Source organism: Oryctolagus cuniculus, chromosome Y (genome assembly GCF_051225735.1).
Source record: "Oryctolagus cuniculus isolate XC-2025 breed Fujian yellow rabbit chromosome Y, ASM5122573v1, whole genome shotgun sequence".
In the NCBI taxonomy this organism is placed as follows: domain Eukaryota; kingdom Metazoa; phylum Chordata; class Mammalia; order Lagomorpha; family Leporidae; genus Oryctolagus; species Oryctolagus cuniculus.
Window position 1 is genome coordinate 25311540 of NC_142889.1, and position 21613 is coordinate 25333152.

Consider the following 21613-nt stretch of genomic DNA (forward strand, 5'->3'; position numbering starts at 1 on the left):
TGAGTTTCAGCTGTTGTGGTCATTTGGTGAATTGAACTGCAAGAGAGAGACCTCTTTTTATGATTTTCACATAAATAGATAAAAAATAAATATAAACATAATTTAAAGATAAATTAATTCAGTAACAATCTCCTAAAACAGAAAGCACCAGGCCCTGATGGGTTTGCTGAGAAATTCTATGTAACATCTAAGAAAAAATTGCTGTAATTATTTATGAAGTTTTCTGGAAGATAGAACTTGAAGAAATGCTCCCCTATCCAAACCATACAGAGAGGGTACAGTAAAATAATTTAAAGGCCAGTGTCTTTCTTATACATAGATGCACATATTTTAAAATTTTTCATAAAATTCAATAAAGTATTATAAGAGTGATGTTTGATAGATGTATGGAATTAGTTCCAGATATGTAAGGCAGGTCAAACTGGTGGCAATTTAATTTCCCAAATCAATGGAAAAAAAGAAAAGCACAATTTTATCAATTTGATGAATACAGAAAATCCTGACAAAGTCTAACACCATAAGTGATGAAACAAATGGATGGAAAATTAAGTAAGAGCCTCCAGCCCAGGATGTCCTCAGGTTGATACAGTACATTTACACAGACCTCTCAGCTCACATTATAGAGAATGATAGAAAGCCCCAAGTTTTTCCACTAAAATGAGGAATAAAATAAGCATGTGTCTTCACAACCAATTTTCAACATGTTACTGAAAGTCCTAGCCAATGCAGTAAAGTAAGAAATAGAAATAAAATGCATACAGTAAGAAGAGACACTCTGTGGAGCAGCAAGGATTGCACAGACACACAGCAGCTCAGGGGACACCACCAGCTACTCCTATGGCTACAGCTCCTGCAGTCCTCATCTGGCAGTGAGGCCATCTTCCCAGTGAGTTGAGAGGATTCTGTACAAGCCTGTGCACCATTGATGATCCTGTCTGGAGACGAGATTTGTGGTCCCTGCTGACTCTCATTCTGGTGAGGTGAGTTATCCAGGGACAGTGTCCACTTAACTTTGTGAATGGAGGGCACATTGCTCCTTCCCCCACCAGGGGGGAAAGTGCCACCTTCTCATAGTAATGGGAGTAGAGGCTGCCACAGCTAGTGAATGTCTGGGGTTTTTATCACAGGGAGAAATCTACAATCTCCACTGACTTTGAGTTCAGAAAGAGGAGCTGGTGGGGGCAGGGCACCCATTTAACTCAGGGAATGGAGAGTATGTTGCCTTCCTGCCCTATCCCAAGGTCAGGGAGAGAATAGGTCTCTGGATAGAAAGGCTCCAAGAGCAGAGAGTGGATACCCTACAGTCTGACTGCAGGAATCCTACACTCTGTGACCAGAAATGGAGGTCTTATGCTATAAGCCAGGAGGACTCCATGTTCAGGCTACATGGTGGACAGATTTTTGTGCAGTTTATGCACCTGAGTGAGTTGGGGGCAGGGTGCAGGCACAGAGAAGTTCTTCTTGGCACAGAGAAGGGTGGAGGCAGTGACCACAATAACCAGGGGGGTCATCCACTCTCTTCTGCTGAATACAGAGGAGAGCTACCATGCTTATTTTGGGTGTTACCCTGGACTTTGACCTCACACACAAATGCTGACCAGAGCTTCCAGATCCCACTCAGCACACACCTGTAGATATCCACTGAAGGTGCAGGCATCTCCCTATTCTTAGTGTCACGTTCCCAATAACAAAGACTTCAAATGAGATATCCACAAGTGCTTCTCCAGATGTGTAAAAATCATAAATATGAGATATATTAACAAGGAAGACAATATGAAACACCAAAGAGAACACAATAATACTTCAATATTGGACTGTGAAGATGATGATCTTGACAAAATGTCTGAAAAGGCATTCAAAAGACTTATTGTAAGATTACTCAAAAATACAGAAAAACAATTACATGAGTTAAAGAAACGGATGCATGCCACAGATGAGAAATTCATCCAAGAAATAGAAATATTAAAGAATAGCCAAATTGAAATATTAAGAAATGAAGAATTCAATACATCAAGTAAAAAATACAGTGAAAAGCCTGAACACCATTCTCAGTGGTGCCAAAGAAAGAATATCCATGGTGAGAGACAAAGGTTTTGAAATATCACAGTCTTGGGGCCAGAGCTGTGGCTCAGTGGGTTAATGCCCCGGCCTGAAGCACCAGCATCCCATATGGGTGCTGGTTCAAGTCCTGGCTGTTACACTTCCAATCCAGCTCTCCACTATGGCCTGGGACAGCAGCAGAAGATGGCCCAAGTCCTTGGGTCATTGCACCCACGTGGGAGAACCAGAAGAAGCTCCTGGCTACTGACTTTGGATTGGCACCGTTCCAGCCATTATGTCCAACTGGGGAGTGAACTCTCAGATGGAAGACCTCTCTCTCTCTCTGCCTCTCCTCTCTCTATGTAACTTTGACTTTCAAATAAATAAATAAATCTTTTTTAAAAAAAGAAACATAGTCTGACAAAAAAAGAAAAAAAAATTCAGAAAAATGAAAATAGTGTTTAGTCTATGAGACACCATCAAGGCCAAACTACACATGTCTTAGACATTGCCAAAGGAATGGAAAAGCAAAGTAACTTAGAAAACTTACTGTGAAATAATAGAAGGAAATTTCTGAAATTTGGACAAAGATATGGACATCGAAGTACAGGAAGCACATAGAATCCCAGATAGACATGATCGGCAAAGGTCTTAATCACAATATAGAATATTCAAACTTTCAAATGTAAAACACAAGGAAAAGATGCTAAAAAGTACAAGCAGAAATGCCAGATTATCTTTAACAGAGCTCTATTTTGACAGATTTCTCATCAAAAACTCTACAGAAGAGGGTAGAACAGAGAGACATAGTCCAAGTCCTCAAAGAAAAACAAAACTGTCAGTCTGTATTAAATTATTTGCATTACCAATTAGCACCCATTTATAAAGATGCATTCTTAACATTGTTTGGTCTGTTGGAATACAGCAGAAAAATTAAAACATTTCAGAAATATTAAGCATCCATTTTTGCTACATATTAAACTGAGGTAACTAGACCACAGCACATAGTTCTGATTAATGTTTATTATCCATAAACTTGTTTTCAAAAATTATTCCAGTAATCTGGGAATTCTGACTATTTAGAATTGAATGATCACTATTTTTACGTCAGAACAGAAAGCTAATTGTTAAAACTCATTTTCCTAAATGAAAACTTAAGTTCACTGGCATAAAAAAACACTTTTTTTTTGAGAGGTAGAGTTATAGACAGTGAGAGAGAGAGAGACAGAGAGAAAGGTCTTCCTTCCATTGGTTCACCCCCAAATAGCTGCTACAGGCGGTGCTGGGCCGATCTGAAGCCAGGAGCCAGGTGATTCCTCCTGGTCTCCCATGCAGGTGCAGGGGCCCAGGCACTTGGGCCATCCTCCACTGCCTTCCTGGGCCACAGCAGAGAGCTGGACTGGAAGAGGAGCAACTGGGACTAGAACCCAGTGCCCATATGGGATGTTGGTGCTGCAGGTGGAGGATTAGCCAAGTGAGCCATGGCACCGGCCCAAACAAAAAACATTTTTCTAATGGACTGTTTATTTCCTACAGTAGCTGGTTTGAAACAAATGTACAGAAAAGAGAATCTATACTACCAGGAGATGAAATCATCTGAGAAATTAGTTTGTTTTTAAAGATTTATTCATTTATTTGAAAGTCAGAGTTACACAGAGAGAGGAGAGTCACAGAGAGAGAGAAAGGTCTTCCATCTGATGGTTCATGCCCCACCTGGCCGCATGGGCTGGAGCTGTTCTGATCCAAAACCAGGATCCAGGAGCCTCCTCCAGGTCTCCCAGGTGGGTGCAGGGGTCCAAGGACTTGGGCCATATTCTTACCTCTATCCCAGGCCACAGCAGATAGCTGGATGGGAAGTGGAGCAGCTGGGTCTTGAACCGGTACCCATAAGGGATGCCAGTGCTTCAGGACAGGGCATCAACCCACAGCGCCACAGCACCAGCCCCCAGAAATTAGTTTTTAAGATTGGTCTTAATTATTTCAGAATACACTAGAATGTGATCTAATTATTCTTTTAATTATATACAGAAAAATAAAAACACAGAATGACTTATTACCTGGATTGAAGATTCTAATCACTGAACAGGTCCAAGTTTAGAATAATGTACAGCTACTTGAAATATTATACAGAAAGTTTTAAGTAATAGTTTCTTTCTCTTAAAGTGCAAATAGAATTTCAATACCATATATCTATGATTCAGAATGTCAAATTACAGCATTACTGACACACATTCTATGGCAGGAAAGCAGTATTTGGTCTGCAATGAAGGACAATTAGGCAAGAACATTTTTTTTTCTTGATACCCAGGGAAAAGTCTGGTCCCCAAAATAAAAGGGCCATTACTTGAAGAGAAGAGTATTACTCTTCACTGACACTTAAAAGCATTATCCCCACTATTAAGAATAATGTAATACCTTCTCCCTCTTATGCATTACAATCATTACACATGAGAGCATATATAAAAACACCAAAGAGTGCATGGTGACTAAGCAACTTTGGAACAAATTTATAGACTAAGTCACACCATGCAAAAATCTCATTTCTTAACTGTTCATTCATACCTACATAAATTTTTCTTAAGCATACTGTTAAATTTCAAATAATATAATAAAAAATCTGACTGAAATGCTTAATTATTTTTCTAAATTCCAGTTAAGAAAAAGAAGCTAGCTGCTTCACCTATATTAATAACAGGTATTTTGGATCATATTTTACAAATACACGTGTAGAAACTGATATATCACAAGTTTCCTATGAGGAGACATTATTTAGTCAGTGTCATAGGTGTGTAATTGTGAAACATTTTAACACTGCAAACAGAAGTTTCAAGGCTGAGCACAGGAAAAGGATTATACTGTATAACAATGATACTGGTGTACTTCTTTTTTTTTTTTTTTAAATTTCCAAAGTACAGAATATGGATTACAATGGCTTCCCCCCCATAATGTCCCTCCCACCCGCAACCCTCCCCTTTCCCACTCCCTCTCCCCTTCCATTCATATCAAGATTCATTTTCAATTCTCTTTATATACAGAAGATCAGTTTAGCATACATTAAGTAAAGATTTCAACAGTTTGCTCCCACACAGAATCATAAAGTGAAAAATACTGTTTTAGTACAGTGGAAAGAATGGGTCATCAAAGAAGGAGGTACCTTTCTCTGAAGGGAGGAGAGAACTTCCACTTTGACCATGGCCTTGTCTAAAAATTATCAGAGTCAGTGATACTGGTGTACTTCTACACAGTCCTCTTAATGACGCAATCAATTGGAGGTAGGATTTTACCAATGAATTCCTTGACATCCATCTTTTCCTGCTGACAGGAACTGTGACTCATGCCTTCATAGGCCTTAAAGGTTACACTGGCCAGATTTAGCAATGTGTTTAGTTTTTCCACAGTAATAGAACCAAACATGAGTAGAACTAAAGAGTTGCAATCTCCATGGCACTGGAGAATAGAAACATCTCTATTAGCACCACTGATAGGACCCTGTGGAAATGAAGCCCGAAGTGGAAGCCAGCAACTGAGTGCAGTGACACCAGTTTCTGATATGTGGTAAGAGCAGTATATAAAGCTCCTCCCTGAGGAAATCCTCCCAAATAATTCTGTTAGAAGCAATGCTACTTGTCACCTCTTGATCTATCAAAGCCTTTACATTTTCTGTTGCTTGTTTAATTCTAGATTCATCCTCCAGTGAGCCTGATGAAAGTCCAATATTATCAAACCAAAAAGGCATAGCCATGTTTATATTTAATGCAACAGGCACAATGGGTACATGCAGGCTGATACATCTGGCATGTGAACTTGTGCTACCTGCAAAGGCTTCTGCCCATCCTGTCCAGGATCTTCCAATCATGAAGGAAAATTACCACAGTGGCATCCTTCCTGGTGCAAGGCACTATGGCTGACAGTGGAGCAGACATGGTATTACCACACATACACAGACTAAGCCAACAGCATGTCAGAGGTGGAAGGGATGAAGAGTGTCTGGCCTCAGCCCAAGGGTCTGCCAGCAGTGAGTCACCAGAGCCCTACTTGGAGTATGCTCAGTTGTGTGGGTGCCAAGCCAGAGAAAATAGACTTTAATACAGAAACTGTCAAGGCCAGTGCTGTGGCAAAGAGGGTAAGGCCACTGCCAGCAGTGCTGGCATCCCATATGGGTGCCAGTTCATGTCCCAGCTGCTCCATTTCTGATCCAGCTCTCTGCTATGGCCTGGGAAAGTAGTAGAAGTCCTTGGAGCCCAAGTCCTTGGAGACCTGCACCCAAATGGGAGACCAAGAAGAAGCTCCTGACTCCTGGCTTTGGATTGGTGCAGTTCTGGCCATTGCAGCCAATGGAGAGTGAACCAGCATATGGAAGAACTCTCTGCCTCTCCTTTCTCAGTGTAACTCTGACTTTCAAATAAATGAATAAATCTTAAGAAAAAGAAGGACCAGTGCTGTGGTGCAGCGGGTTAATGCCCTAGCCTAAAGCACCAGCATATGGGTGCTGGTTCGAGGCCCGGCTGCTCCACTTCCAATCCAGCTCTCTGCTATGTCCTGGGAAAGCAGTAGAATATGGCCCAAGTCCTTGGGACCCTGCACCCACATGGGAGGCCGGGAAGAGGCTCCTGGCTCCTGGCTTCAGATTGGTGCAGCTGTGGCTGTTGCAGCCAATCTCCCCGCCCTGTGTAATTCTGACTTTCAACTAAATAAATAAATCTTTTTAAAAAAAGAAACCATCAAAAAAGACAAAATAAGGTCATTATGTAATAATGCAAAAAATCAATGAAATGAAGAAATAGTGCTTTGAAAAATAAATAAAATTCATACCTCCTTGGTTGGAGCAGGCCCAAATTACCAAAATCAAAGATGAAAAAGCTGCTGCCTGAAGTGCTGGCATCCCATAGGGTTGCTGGTTTGAGTCCCCGATGCTCCACTTATGATCCAGCTCTTTGCTGTGGCCTGGGAAAGCATTAGAAGGTAGCCCAAATCCTTGGGCTGATCCACCTGCATGAGAGACATAAAAATCTCCTGGCTCCTGGCTTCAGATCAGAACAACTCCAGCCATTGCAGCCAACTGGGGAGTGAACCAGAGGAAGACAACTCTCTTTATCTCTGCCTCTCCTTCTTTCTCGGTGTAATTCTGACTTTCAAATAAATTAAAAAAAAAAAACTTTAAAAAAAGAAAAAAGAAATGTTACAACAACCACAAAAATAAAAAGAATCATCATGAATTACTGCAAACAGCTATATGCCAACATATTGGAAAATCTACAAGAAATGCATAGATTTCTAGAAGCTTACAATCTATCAAACTTGAGTCATGAAGACACAGAAAAGTTAAATAGGACAGTAAGCAGGATGGAGAGTGAATTAGTAACAAAGACCCTCTCAACAAGGAAAAGTCCAGGACCACATGGCTACACTCGAATTCCACAAGACTTTTAAAGAATAACTAATTCTAATTCTAATTCTGAAATTTTCACAATTGAAAGGGAGGGAATCCTCCCAAATTCCTACTATGAAGCCAACATCACCTTAAGTCAAAAACAAGAAAAAGATACAGCAAAAAAAGAGAACTATAAACCATATCCCTGATGAACACAGACGCAAAAATCTTCTATAAAATATTAGCTAATCGAATCCAACAACACATCAGAATGGTCATAAATCTCACTTGCCCTGGACCAAGTGAGATTTATGTTTCAACATATGCAAATAAATAAATGGGATACATCACATTAAGCTGAAGAATAAAACCATGGTTATTTCAATACATGCAAATGAAACATTTGATAAAATATAACATTTTATCATTCTAAAAATCTTAAGCACATTGGATATAGAGGAACATTCATTCCTCAACACAATCAAGGAACTATATGACGAACCTACAACCAGCAATGCACTGAATGAGGAAAAGTTGGAAGCATTTGCACTGGGGTCCAGAACCAGATAAGGATGTTCACTTTCTTTTTTTTTTAACTTTTATTTAATGAATATAAATTTCCAAAGTACGACTTATGGATTACAATGGCTTCCCCCCATAACGTCCCTCCCACCCGCAACCCTCCCCTTTCCCACTCCCTCTCCCCTTCCATTCACATCAAGATTCATTTTCAATTATCTTAATAGACAGAAGATCAGCTTAGTAGTTCACTTTCACAAGTGCTATTCAATATAGTCCTGAAGTTTTAACCAGAGCCATGAGGAAAAAAAAAAAAAAAAAGGAGAAAGAAAGAAATCAAAAATATACAATTTGTAAAGGAGGAAATCTGATTATCCCTGTTTGTAGATGGCATGATCTTATATAAAAAGGAACCAAAAGAGTCCACTGAAGAATATTGGAACTCATAAGAGAGTTTGGTAAAGTTGAACGGTATAAAAGCAAAACAAAAAATCAGTAGCCTTCTTATACCTAGACAATGCCATGGCTGAGAAACAATTTGTAAGTTCAGTACAACTCATAATAACTACAAAAAATTTAACTACCTTGGAATAAATTATAGTTTTGAAAGATCTCTACAATCAAAATTACAAAACATTAAAAAGGAAATGAAGAAAGCACAAAAATATATTTAAAATTCATCCATGTTTGTGAATTGGAAGAATTAAGATATTCAAAATGTCCATATTACCCAAAACAATTTATAGGCTTCAATGCAATCCCAATCAAAATACCAACAATATTCTCAGATCTAGAAAAAATGATGCTAAAATTCACATGGAAACACAAAACACCTGGAACAGCTAATGCAATCTTAAAAAAAAAAAAAAAAAGCCAGAGGCATCAGAATACCAGATTGAGACATACTACTGGGCAGTTACAATCAAATAGCTAGGTGCTGGCAAAAAAATTGACATGCAGTCCAATGGAACACAATAGAAACCCCAGAAATTAATCCATGTATCTAAACTAACTTTGACAAAGGAGCTAAATCTTTGACAAAGGAGCTAAAATCAATCCCTGGAGAAAGGACAGTCTCTTCAACAAATGGTGCTGGGAAAATTGGATCTCCACACACAGAAGCATAAGACATTTACCTTACACCTTACACAAAAGTCAACTCAAAGTGGATCAATGATCTACATCTATGACCTGATACCATCAAATTACTAGAGGAAAACAATGTGGAAATTCTGCACATTAACATAGGCAAAGAACTCTTGGAAAAAAAAAACATAAGCACAGGCAATCAAAACTCGTAGACAGATGGGATTACATCAAGCTAAGAAGCCTTTGTGATATAAAATAAAAACTTGACACAGTGAAGACACAACAGAATGAAAGAAAATATTTGTGAACTATGAAACTGATAATTAATTTTCAGAATCTATAAAGAGCTCAAAATCTCAACAACAATAAAACAAGATACAGTTAAGAATTTGGTAAAGGACATGAACAGGCATTTTTTTCAAAGGAGGAAATATAACAACAAATGAAAAAAATGCTCAGGATCAGTAGCCATCAGAAAAATTTAAATAAAAGCCACATTAGGTTTTTCCTCACCCAGTTACAATGTTAATAATCCAAAAATCAGAAAAATAATAAATGCTGGTGAGGACGCAGGGACGTTACCTTAATACGCTTTTGGTGGTAATGTAAACTAGCACAATCGTTATTGAAGACAATAGGGAGATTACTCAGAAATCTGAAAACAGATCTATCATATGACCCAGTCATGCATCTCCTGGGAATTTACCCAAATGAAATGAAATCATCATATAAATGAACCTTATGTTCATTGCAGATCAATTCACAAATAGCTAACACATGGAATCCACCCAGATATCCATCAATTGATGACTCAATGAAGAAAACATGTGGGCCACAGCTGTTCTGCAGCACGTTAAACTGGCATCTGCAGTGCTGGCATCCCATATGAGCACCCATTCAAGTCCTTGATGCTCCACTTCTGATCCAGCTCCTTCCTAATGCACATATCCAAATAGTTAAAAATGTCCTGTGTTCTTGGCCTCTAGAACCCATGTGGGAGACTTGTAAGAAACTTCTGGCTCCATTCTGGCCCAGCCTTGGCTTCTGTGGCCATTTGAGGAGTGAACCAACAGAAGGAAGATCTCTCTCTCTCTCTCTCTCTCACCCTTTATAATTCTGCCTTTCAAATAAATAAATATTCAAAAAGATTTTTAGTACATGTACATGATTGCATACTACTCAGCCTTAAAAATTAATGAAATCCTGCTTTTTGAAAGAAATGGATGCAACTAGAAACATTATGCTTAGTGAAATCAGCCAGTATCCCAAAAACAAATACATGTTTTCTCTAATATATTGTAGTTATTATAAAGCATGAAAGATGTATAGGAATGAAATGGACATCTTACAATTTGATGTTTTTAGCCCTTGTTCATACTTCTATGAAACTATGGTCTTTCTACCTTATTATTATTAGTGGTACATTAAATCTGTGAATATACAATGGATTGAAATTGTGCTTTTGCAAAGATTAAATAAAAAAGAATGGAAGGAGGAGCATTGGTTGATGGAGAGAAGGAAGGGAGTGAAGTATGGTTATCTTACTAATTGTACCTCAGAAATATATTAAATCTGTTCTTTTTACATTAATGAAAATTAAAAAGAATTGAAAAAATATTTTGAAATAATGAAGGGAAAATTTTAAAATTATACTGAATACATAGAAAAAGACAGAATAGGAACTCAAATTAGTCTTTCCATCATATTTTTAAAATGTAGAATCCCCTTGTAATCTTCAGTGGTTAGGATTAAAGTCTAGTGATTATTTACTATTATGTATGCTTTGTGAGTCCCAGAAAGAAGACTTTAAACTTGTTTAGGCATTTTTGTGTCATCTAGTGACAGAAAATAACAAAGCTAAAGGTCTTTATTCACTCACCCATGTGTCGGTATCTATCCATTAATCACTACCGAAACTTCCAGTAAGTCAAAATGTTTTCAGAGTAGATAAGGAAGAGGTATATACTTCTTTAAATTTCTATTTCTCCACCATTTGTGGAAAACAAATGAGAAATGACTGTTGCTGCACTTAGAGGGATAAGGCATAATTCCAGATCTGTAAGCCTCTAAACCCCATGCTCAAATGCATTATGTACAATAGTTTCTCTCTGGAGAAGAAAAGAAAAGCATTTGTGACCTTCACATGCTACTTAAACTCCCTGGGCCTAGTTTCTTTTTGCAAAATATAAAAAAATTATAGTTTCTGCCTTACAGTGTTACTGGTATACCTGCCAAGTCAAAATTATTAGCCATTGATTTTATTACCACAATTCAAATTATGATTTACCCAATTATAGTCATAGTCTCATTCAACAGAATGAGATTACCAAAGCTCAAGGACCAGGAACTCTGGTGTCAGTGGAGAGAACAGGGATGTCTCAGCACAAGAGTAATGAGATAGAATTGGCTTTCCCTTTCCTATTTTGTTCTGTGTGGACTTTCAGTGGTTTGTACAACACTAGCCCACAATAATGATGGTGAATCTTTATGCAAACTGATCCAAATGTTAGGCACCTCTGGAAATACCCTCAGATATACTTGGAAATAATGCTTCACCACCTCCCTGAGCATCCTTTACTCAAAAAATTAATCAGAATCACTAAGTGAAGAGCTCTGGTCCCTAGCATTGAAAGTGTTGCCAAATTGTGTTGGTACCTCCCTAAACATGTTAAAGACCATGGAAGAAAGATTAACAGTCACATTGACAATAAAGTTTGGCTTTCTACTCTTACAAGATAGAAAGCAGCCTGCAGAACCATGAACATTTCAGAAGTTACATCTCAGGATTTGGAGGCTTTGGAGGATAAAGTCACACAGTTTTGTGAGGGTCAGATCATCATCATTTAGTAAGCAATTTGGTGAAGTATTCAAGTTTTCTATTATCTTTAGAACATATGACCCAATGCCAGATTACTGTTTGATTTAACAGATGTATTAATATTGATATATGGGCATTTAAAAAGTTTATTGCTCTTTTGTTTAGGTTCTTATGTTTATACTCTTATGTTTCTTGCATGTCAGGAAAATTCATCTCTTTTGTGATACATAGCAATGCTTTACAAATTGTGATTTACATTCAATTCCAAGTCCCCCTCTCCTTTAGCCTATTTGCTAGGAAAGTCATTTTTCACATCATCAGAAACTAGTTTGGAGTTTTCTAATATTTATAAGGAAAAATAATTTGGGGTTAATAGTAATGGGTAGAAACAGAAATAATAGTGTATTTGAGAAATATTTATGAGGCATAGCTATTAGGCTTATTTAGGGCTAAGGGGAAAAGAAGTGTTAAAGATGCCTACTAAAAGAATCAATACAATTTTGCTAAATATTCATCCACATATATACACATATTAATATTAAACCAAATGAAGCCGGCGCCGTGGCTCAATAGGCTAATCCTCCACCTTGCGGTGCCGGCACACCGGGTTCTAGTCCCGGTTGGGGCGCCGGATTCTGTCCCGGTTGCCCCTCTTCCAGGCCAGCTCTCTGCTATGGCCAGGGAGTGCAGTGGAGGATGGCCCAGGTGCTTGGGCCCTGCACCCCATGGGAGACCAGGAAAAGCACCTGGCTCCTGGCTCCTGCCAGGATCAGCGCGGTGCGCCAGCTGCAGCGGCGGCCATTGGAGGGTGAACCAACGGCAAAGGAAGACCTTTCTCTCTCTGTCTCTCTCTCTCACTGTCCACTCTGCCTGTCAAAAAAAAAAAAAAGTTAAAAAAAAATATTAAACCAAATGAAAAACAAAATATTTAAATTATTGCATACTCTATAAAATATTTATCTGTTAAGATTTATTTATTTTGGGTTTTCTTTATTTTTCATATATTTTTAAATGTATTAAAGTTATACAAGTTTCATGTAGTTCATATATAAGGTTTAAGGAACATAGTGATACTTCTCACACCACCATCTCTCCCACCCATTGTTCAAACCTTCCTCCTCCCTCTCCTATTCCTACTCTTAGTGTTTACAAAGATCTGCTTTCAATTTACTTAATCACCATAAGGTTAACCCTACACTAATAAAAGAGTTCAACAAATAGTATGGAGAGCAAAAAAAAAAAAAAAAAAAAAAAAAAAACCTAGAAGAGATAAGGGCTGTAAACAATCATCAAATCTTATAATGCCCTTTTCACTCTAATACATTACATTTTAGGTACTCTATTAGTTATGTCAGATCAGGGAAAACATATGGTATCTCTCTTACTGGGATTGACTTGTTTCACTAAATAATGGTTTTCAGTTGCATCCAGTTTGTTGCAAATGACAGATTTTGATTTTTGAAATAGCTGAATAGTATTCCATAGTGTATATATACAATGATTTCTTTATCCAGTCAATGGTTGATGGACATTTGATTGGGTAATTTGGTTTGAACATTTACAGCCATTGTGAATTGAGCTGCAATGAACATGGGGTTACAGATAACTCTTTCTTATACTGACTTCTCTTTTGGGTAAATTCCCAGCAGTAGGATGGCTGAGTCATATCCTAGGTCTATATTCAGGTTTCCAAGGTGTCTCCACACTGTCTACCACAGTGTTTGAACCAGCTTATATTCCCACCAACAGTCGACCAGGGTACCTTTTGCCCCACACCTTCACCAGCATTTGTCATTTGCTGATTTCTGTATGACATCCATTCTAACTGATGTGATGTGAAACCTCATTTTTGTTTTGATCTGCATTTCCCTGATGGCTAGTGATCCTGAACATTTTTCAAGTGTATGTTGGCCATTTGAATTTTCTCTCTTGGAAAATGCCTGCTAAAGCCCTTTGCCCATTTCTCAAGTGTATTTTTTGTTGTTGTTGTTGAATCTCTCAAACTCTTTATACAGCCTTGGTATTGGCCCTTTGTCAGCTGTGTAATTTGAAAATATTTTCTTCAATTCTGTCAGGTGCCTCTTTACATTACTGAATGTTTTTTTTTTTTTTTCACAATGTAAATCTTCTAAGCTTGAAGTAATCCCATTGTCAATTTTGGTTTTGATTTCTTCTGCTTCTGGGGGTATTTTCCAAAAAAGTCTTTGCCTATATTAAAGGCTTGCAAAGTTTACCCAAGTTTGTTCTATAATAATTTGATAGTATTCGGTCATAGATAGGTCTTTGATCCATTTGAGTGGATTTTTGTGTAAGGTGTAAGTAGGGTTCTAGTTTCATTCTTAAACATGTGGAAATCTAGCTTTACCAGCACCATTTGATGAAGAGACTGTCCTTGCTCCAGGGATTGATTTTAGCTCCTTTGTCAAAAATAAGTTAGTTGTAGATGCATGGATTAATCGAGTTTCTGTGCTGTTCCATTGGTCTACTCATATTTTTTTTGCCAGTTCCAGGTTTTCTGATTATAACTGTCCTGTAGTATGTCTTGAAATCTGACATCATAATGCCTCCAACTTTGGTTTTATGTATAAGATTGCATTAGCTTTTCAGGGTGTCTAATGTTTCCATATGATTTTAGTATCTTTTTTTTCTACATTAGAGAAGAATGTCATTGGTATTTTGATTGGGATCTCATTGAATCTGTAATTTGCTTTTGGTAGAATGGACATTCTGATGATATTGATTCTTCCAATCCATGAACATGGAAAATGTTTCAATTTTTTGTGTCTTCTTCTATTTTATCCATTTTTTAAAAAGTTTCATCATATAATCGCTCACATCCTTGGTTAAATTTATTCCAAGGCATTTAAATTATTTTGTGTTTCTGTGAATGGGAGTGAACTTAAAACGTCTTTCTCAGCCATGACATTATTTTTCTATACAAAGGCTATTGACTTCTGTGTGTTAATTTTATATACTGCCACTTTTAAAAAAAGATTTATTTTATTCATTTGAAAGACAGAGTTACAGAGAGAGGTAGAGAGAGAGGTCTTCCATCCACTGGTTCACTCCTCAATTGGCTACAATGGCCGGAGCTGTGCTGATCCAAAGCCAGGAGCCAGGAGATTCTTTCAAGTCTCCCACATGGGTGCAGGGGTCCAAGGACTTGGGCCATCTTCTACTGCTATTCCAGGTCATAGCAGAGAGATGGATCAGAGGTGGAGCAGCCAGGTCTTGAACTGGCACCCATATGGTATGCCAGCACTTCAGAACAGGGTGTTAACTGACTGAGCCATAGCACTGGACACTTGATTTCTTTTTCTTGCCTACTGGATGTAGCTAATACTTCCAGGGATATATTGAATAGCAATGGTGAGAGTGAGCATCCTTGTTTGGTTCTGTATCTTAGTGGGAATGCTTCCAGCTTTTCCCCATTCATTAGGATGCTGGCTGTGGGTTTGTCATAAATTGCCTTGACTGTCTTAAGGAATGTTCCTTCTATACACAATTGGCTTAAGGTTTTCATCATGAAATGATGTTGTATTTTATCAAATGCTTTCTCTGCCACTGTTGAGATAATCTTTTTTTTTTTGTTCTTCAGTTTGTTAATGTGATTGATCACATTGATTTGTGAATGTTGAACCTTCCTTGCATATCAGCCTTTAGTTCTACTTGGTTCAGGTGAATGATCTTTCTGATGTGTTGTTGGATTTGATCGGCTAGTATGTTTTGAGGATTTTTGTGTCTATGTTCATCAGGGATGTCTGTAGTTCTCTGTTATATCTTTTTCTGATTATGAAATAAGGTGATACTGGCTTCATAAAAGGAGTTTGAGAGGATTACATCCCTTTCAAATGTTTTGAATAGCTTGAGAAGAATTAAACGCTGTTCTTTAAACATCTGGTAGAATTCAGCAGTGAAGCCAACTGGTCCTGGACTTTTCTTTGTTGTGAGGGTCTTTATTATGGATTGAATCTCAATGTTGGTTATTATTCTGTTAGATTTTCTATGTCCTCATGACTCAATTTTGGTAAATTGCATGTGTCCAGGAATCTATCCAAGTCTTCTATATTTTCCATTTTGCTGGCATATAACATTTTGTAGTTAATTCCTGATGATTCTTTTTATTTCTGTGGTGTTTGTTGTTACACCCCCTTTTTCATTTCTGATTCCATTGATTTGTGTCTTCTCCTTCTTTGTTTTGGTTAGTTGGGCCAATGGTGTGTGTATCAATTTTGTTTACTTTTTTCAAAAAATGTGTTCTTCATTTCCCATCCACAGAGAAAGTAGAGATGTTCCCAGAGCCAGCTACCTGAGGGTGCTCCTCCTTGGCATGTTGAGCATTGGAACCTGTAATATGTTGAGAGGCTGGGGACACCTCACAATCCTGTATGGGTGCTCAGCCCCCAGCCAGACTCAAAGTCTGTGGGGAACATGGATTTTTCCCTCTGGTAACATCCCTGGCTCACAGGCACATACAAGTACTGCTGCACCCACTCTGTTGTCAAAATGGCTCCTTCCACCAGGTGCCTTGGTTGGGGTAAGGGAGAAAGAAATGCCCTTTGTCTTAACTGTGTTAGATGGTACCCTGCTCCTATTAGGACCCCAGGATGGAATCAAAGACAGTGTGGTGCCAGGCTCTCCCTCTGGCAATATCACAAGAGGCATAGGCTGCTGCATGCAGCCTGCTCTCACCTCACTCTCCAAAGCTGGCAGTGTCCTGTTGCTCATGGTTGTGGGATCCTATATTGTGTTTGTACTCATTGCTGTATCTTCTGCACTATCTCATAGTGTCACTCTTACATCTGTAGAATTTCAACTGCAGTTTTGTCTCCAACTCTCTCCTGGGAATGCAATCCCTCCATTTTTTTCTGCTATTTTGTCCTTGCCTAAAGCAGTACATCTCTTTTCATTTCGGCTGTCTTGCAATCCTACAAGTTATGAGGATAGTACCTTTGCAATATCCCCACTGTATTGTGCCTACAACTTCCAGCATTTTGTGGGCATTTTAAAGGGTGATATACGAAAGCATTTTCAGTAAGATTAATTTCTTATTGACTATATAAGGATAAAAAAAGAGAATAAATGTTTCCATACTTTAGATTTCTAGCCAGTATTTAAGTCCCTCCATCTCCAAAATGGAGACAACTTTTCTCTGAGAAATTGTAAGAGATGCCACACAACTAGGAATTAATTATAATCTACAGCAAGGAGCTACTTTGTGAAGAACACTACTCTCTGCTACTGGCAATGGGAGGAATATGCCAGGTGAAATCCTCAAACAGAAACCTAATCATGAAATTATGTGGGGTGTTTCTTAAGTGATAAATAAGGCAATTTCAGAGGCATGAATGATGAAAATGTATATGGATTCCTATATCTGAAATTAGTTGCCATTGTGCCTTTGGTAATCAAATACATGAACTCTGTAGCTAACAGGCAGCTGCTGTTAGATTTTTGCAGTGTTTTGAGAAATACACTCATCTACATTTAAGCTTAAGGAAATTTCAACTAAGAATCCTAGTTGCAGTCCACAGCTGCCCACATTAAGCATGGACAAGCTGCCACAATGACCATCTAGTTCACTTTATTCATTGATGGTTACTTATGCAGCCCTTCCTTATATAGTCTGAGAACTCAGTATGACTGAAATCATAGAACAACAGGAACCTGGCGGATCCCTTTTTCCAGAAGAATTAAAGGAATTACAATTTTTTCTGGTTCAGACTGTCTATTATTTGTTAGAGAACATTTAGATTCTAAACCCATCACCATTGAATTGTAGAATTCAATGACAGTGAGTTATTTAGACAAAGTCAATAAACTTGTTACTATTTCTCTCCTCAAGCATGCCTTCTAATTATTCAGATCTGTCATATTTCCATGAATTGTTATTCATCTATTACCTGGAAATCTGATTTTTATAATCACAACTTTCTTTCTGTCTAAATAATGGCATCAATTAGAATAAGTATCTCAGATACATTTTTGTTGAATTCAAGATAGTTTGTCCATCTCAGTTATATTCAGCAACATGAATTTTTACCACCTGTTACACATATATGTTGTGCATATTTCCACTTAACAATTCCTTAACACTAATGATCATAATCAAGCAAATAGTATTTTTCCTTAAGGCTTGATTTTAACTCTGAGAATTTGAATCAAATTCATATTTTACTTAAAAAGAATTTTGCATATTTTTTCAAAATTCTAATTTGAATGACACACTTAGAATTCTGACTAATCCATGTTCTCTAGCATTTTCTATAAAAAGCAATAGGAAAGGAAAAAAAAAGCTATCCAAATAATAATAAATCTAATCATATAACTCTTATTTTTTATAGTTCTAACACCATTTATTGACCGATGTGTGTGAATGATAAAATGTTTCATTAATATAAACCCAGTTACATAAAAAATGACTATGAATAGAAAGCATCTGCAAAGGAAGCTGTCAGTTTAACAACAGATTCTGGTTATGATGTATTATCATACTGTATGCCCATAATTATATTATATTTTCCATGACTCATAATTTATCTATATTTAAATAATAATATTTTTAAAGTACAAGGTAGTAATTTCAACATTTTCTTTGTTTTCTAACTGAGGTTTATGCTTCTCTGGCTTACACCTACATTTCAGAATCTATATACTGTATTAATAATTTATAAATGCATTTCTGGACATAAAATTATGACATGTCTACTTTAATAAATGCAAATATTTTATTTTGTTGCTCTTCTTGACAAATGCAAACTGTGAAACAGTACCCTGTGTGGTTAGAATTTTTTCCAATGTCAACTGTGCATTGGAGAGCACTAACACTTGGCAGCCATGAGATATTTCACTGATTCAGCTGGGCAGATGGAAGTCATTCAGGACAGACCCTAAGTACATACTGTTTATGTTTTATATTTCTCAACAACTAGACATGCTTTTATAACTTATTAACATACTCAGAAATCTATACTGTATGAAACCCCTTTATTTGTGTTTTTATTTCATGATCACTTTGAAGCCCTTATAGGATCAAAAAGTTACAGCTAATGTGCTTGCTTCCCTTCAGAAGTATCTAGAAGTAAAGGAGCTCAAATATTCATAAAATGAAATTATCTCCATAAAATGATCTTGCCATCTCAAGAACATTATATATCACTAGACAGGCCTATTTTTAATAAGATGGAATACTCGAGTCCTACTTCTCTGAAGGTGTCTTTCACTCTACAAATCAGGCTGTTCCCACTCAGAGGTGAAAACACCACTGTTGAGGTTTTGAAGGTTAAAGAGCTGGAGGCATAGGTGGCTGGGAGGCTCCCAGAACTGTAACCAGGCTGCTGTCGCTTCTCTCTTCTCTCCCATCACCTCTTGTCTTGAAAATAACTTTTTTACTCCAAAGAAGTGGCGAGGGCAGTAGCCATCAGTGCTTCACTCCCTCTTAGCTCTCTCACCTGGGAGGGATCCCAGGTGAAGTCTCAGCCACCTGGATGCAACCCCATGCATCCCTTTTACACCTGGGCCACCCCCATGATAGGCGAGATCGCCACCACCAAGTTCATCATCTCCATGTTCCTCCACACCAAGAGGCTCATGATCAAGTGATAGCTGCAGACCTTCAGTCAGAGCCTGCAGGAGACATGGGCAGAGCATTACACATTCCACTGGTTCCCAAAGAAGCTGTGCAAGGGATCACAACATATTCCTGTGAGCATCAACCAGAAATTGGACCCTCTGATTGCACTGAGCAGTCAAGAGCTATTGAGGCTGCTCCCTGAACACTAACTTGCACTCTGGGCTGATGCCTATGAAGTGTCCTACAGAGTAGGACAGGATGGCTCCACCAGAGTGCTATAGGAAGTCTCACCAGCAGGAGGAAGCACTCAGAACAGCACCAAGGTGCAAATGGTAGACAGAAGAATCTGCTCAAAGGAGGGTTCTCTTAAGTAGAAAAAAAAAAAAAAAACCTTCTAAAAATTACAAGATAATGCCTATCAGGCTAAGATATAGGCTATGGAAAGATGTCTTATAATGGATGGACAAATTTTATTTTTGCTTTGGGTGAGCTTTCTTGAGGATACATTATGGAACTTAAAACATGTCACAGCTTTGAAGATCTTGCACAAAATAGAATGGTAAAATAATTTTAAGTGTCAAAAGCCATGGTTTGTACAGTCCATTTCAATGACTTAGCAGCCTTTGAGACCAAGTAAATGATCATTTTATTTCCTAGGGAGTGAAGTCCTATGTTTCAGTTTCTCCAAGGCATTAAACCTAAAGTTTTATATCAGTCACTTTAATGAAAATCAATATTTCAATGAATCTTTCTCTGCAGTATATCTTGCAGATAAGTTTTCACTATTAATGCTTGAAAATTAACATTAATTTTTGGTATTTCAATAGGAAAGATAAATGTCTTTAAAATGGTAGTACTGGGAATTTTATGACAAGACTTTTAGCTAGCACTTAAACATCTATAAATGTACACAAATACAGACCAGTAAGCATGACCGGGGGAAATGGTCAGCTCTTGTATTTTTTTTTTTTTTTTTGCCTTGAAAGTAGCAAGTGACCAGAATCTTCCATGGCCACAGAATTAAAAAAAAAAAAAAAAGACTCTTTAGAAAATACCAGGCACTGTGGAGAGCAACTGGGAGCAACTCAGACTAGACTGTTACTGGAATTAAGACTTATTCTATGCATCTGCTTTCCCTCAATATGGTGCTGGGAGAGGAGCAAACAGCTTCTACACAGCTGCCTCCAGTTCAACCAATAAACAGCAGGACCTGCTCCTGATTGGAGGAGAGCAGGGTACTCGGCATGTGGGTAGCAGAGTTGGGATTGGTGGAAGAGGACTATAAAGGAGGAGAGAGACAACATGTACCAGGAACATCTATCTGAAGGAACACCTGTGCAGCCCCCGAGAGAGCCAGCTGGCGGTGTGCCGCTCCCCCGCAGAAGTGGGGAAAGTGGCAGGGGGAACCGCCCTTCCACGGAGGTGGAAGGGACGGTAGCCAACCCGGGAAGGACCAGCAGCAAACCCGGGAAGGGCCGAGCAGACAAAAGAACAGCGCAGGGTCCTGTGTCGTTCCTCCATGAAGAGGGGGAGCGACAAGGCACCAGCCAGCTCTCTGTATATTTGTTAGTTTGTAGTTTTCTAAGACTGAATAAACAACTTAATTTTAGAAAGTGTAGGTCTGGTTTGTAACTCTCCTTGGACTTAATTATTTAAAAGTCTTTTCCACAAATCACCATCTATTTCATTAACTTTGTTAGTCATGTTTTATTGTGTAAATTAGGAACTGGTATAAATTTGTACAGATTGTGGCAAAGTTGTACAGATTTCTATATTTTGGATTTTGGATGAGCAATTTTTCTTCTCTCTATAATAGTTTCTTATAGTGGCATTGAAAATAAATGCTTTTGGCCGGCGCCGTTGCTCAATAGGCTAATCCTCCACCTTGCGGCGCCGGCACACCGGGTTCTAGTCCCGGTCGGGGCGCCGGATTCTGTCCCGGTTGCCCCTCTTCCAGGCCAGCTCTCTGCTGTGGCCAGGGAGTGCAGTGGAGGATGGCCCAGGTGCTTGGGCCCTGCACCCCATGGGAGACCAGGAAAAGCACCTGGCTCCTGGCTCCTGCCATCAGATCAGCGCGGTGCACCGGCCGCAGCGCACCATCCGCGGCGGCCATTGGAGGGTGAACCAATGGCAAAGGAAGACCTTTCTCTCTGTCTCTCTCTCTCACTGTCCACTCTGCCTGTCAAAAATAAAAAAAAAAAAA

General features: G+C 38.4%; 1 pseudogene; it reads right to left on the reverse strand.

Annotated features, from left to right (window-relative positions):
• Positions 1-5277: 5277 nt before the first annotated feature.
• Positions 5278-5978, reverse strand: LOC149119408 (acyl-protein thioesterase 1 pseudogene; annotated as a pseudogene).
• Between the last annotated feature and the right edge of the window lie 15635 nt (positions 5979-21613).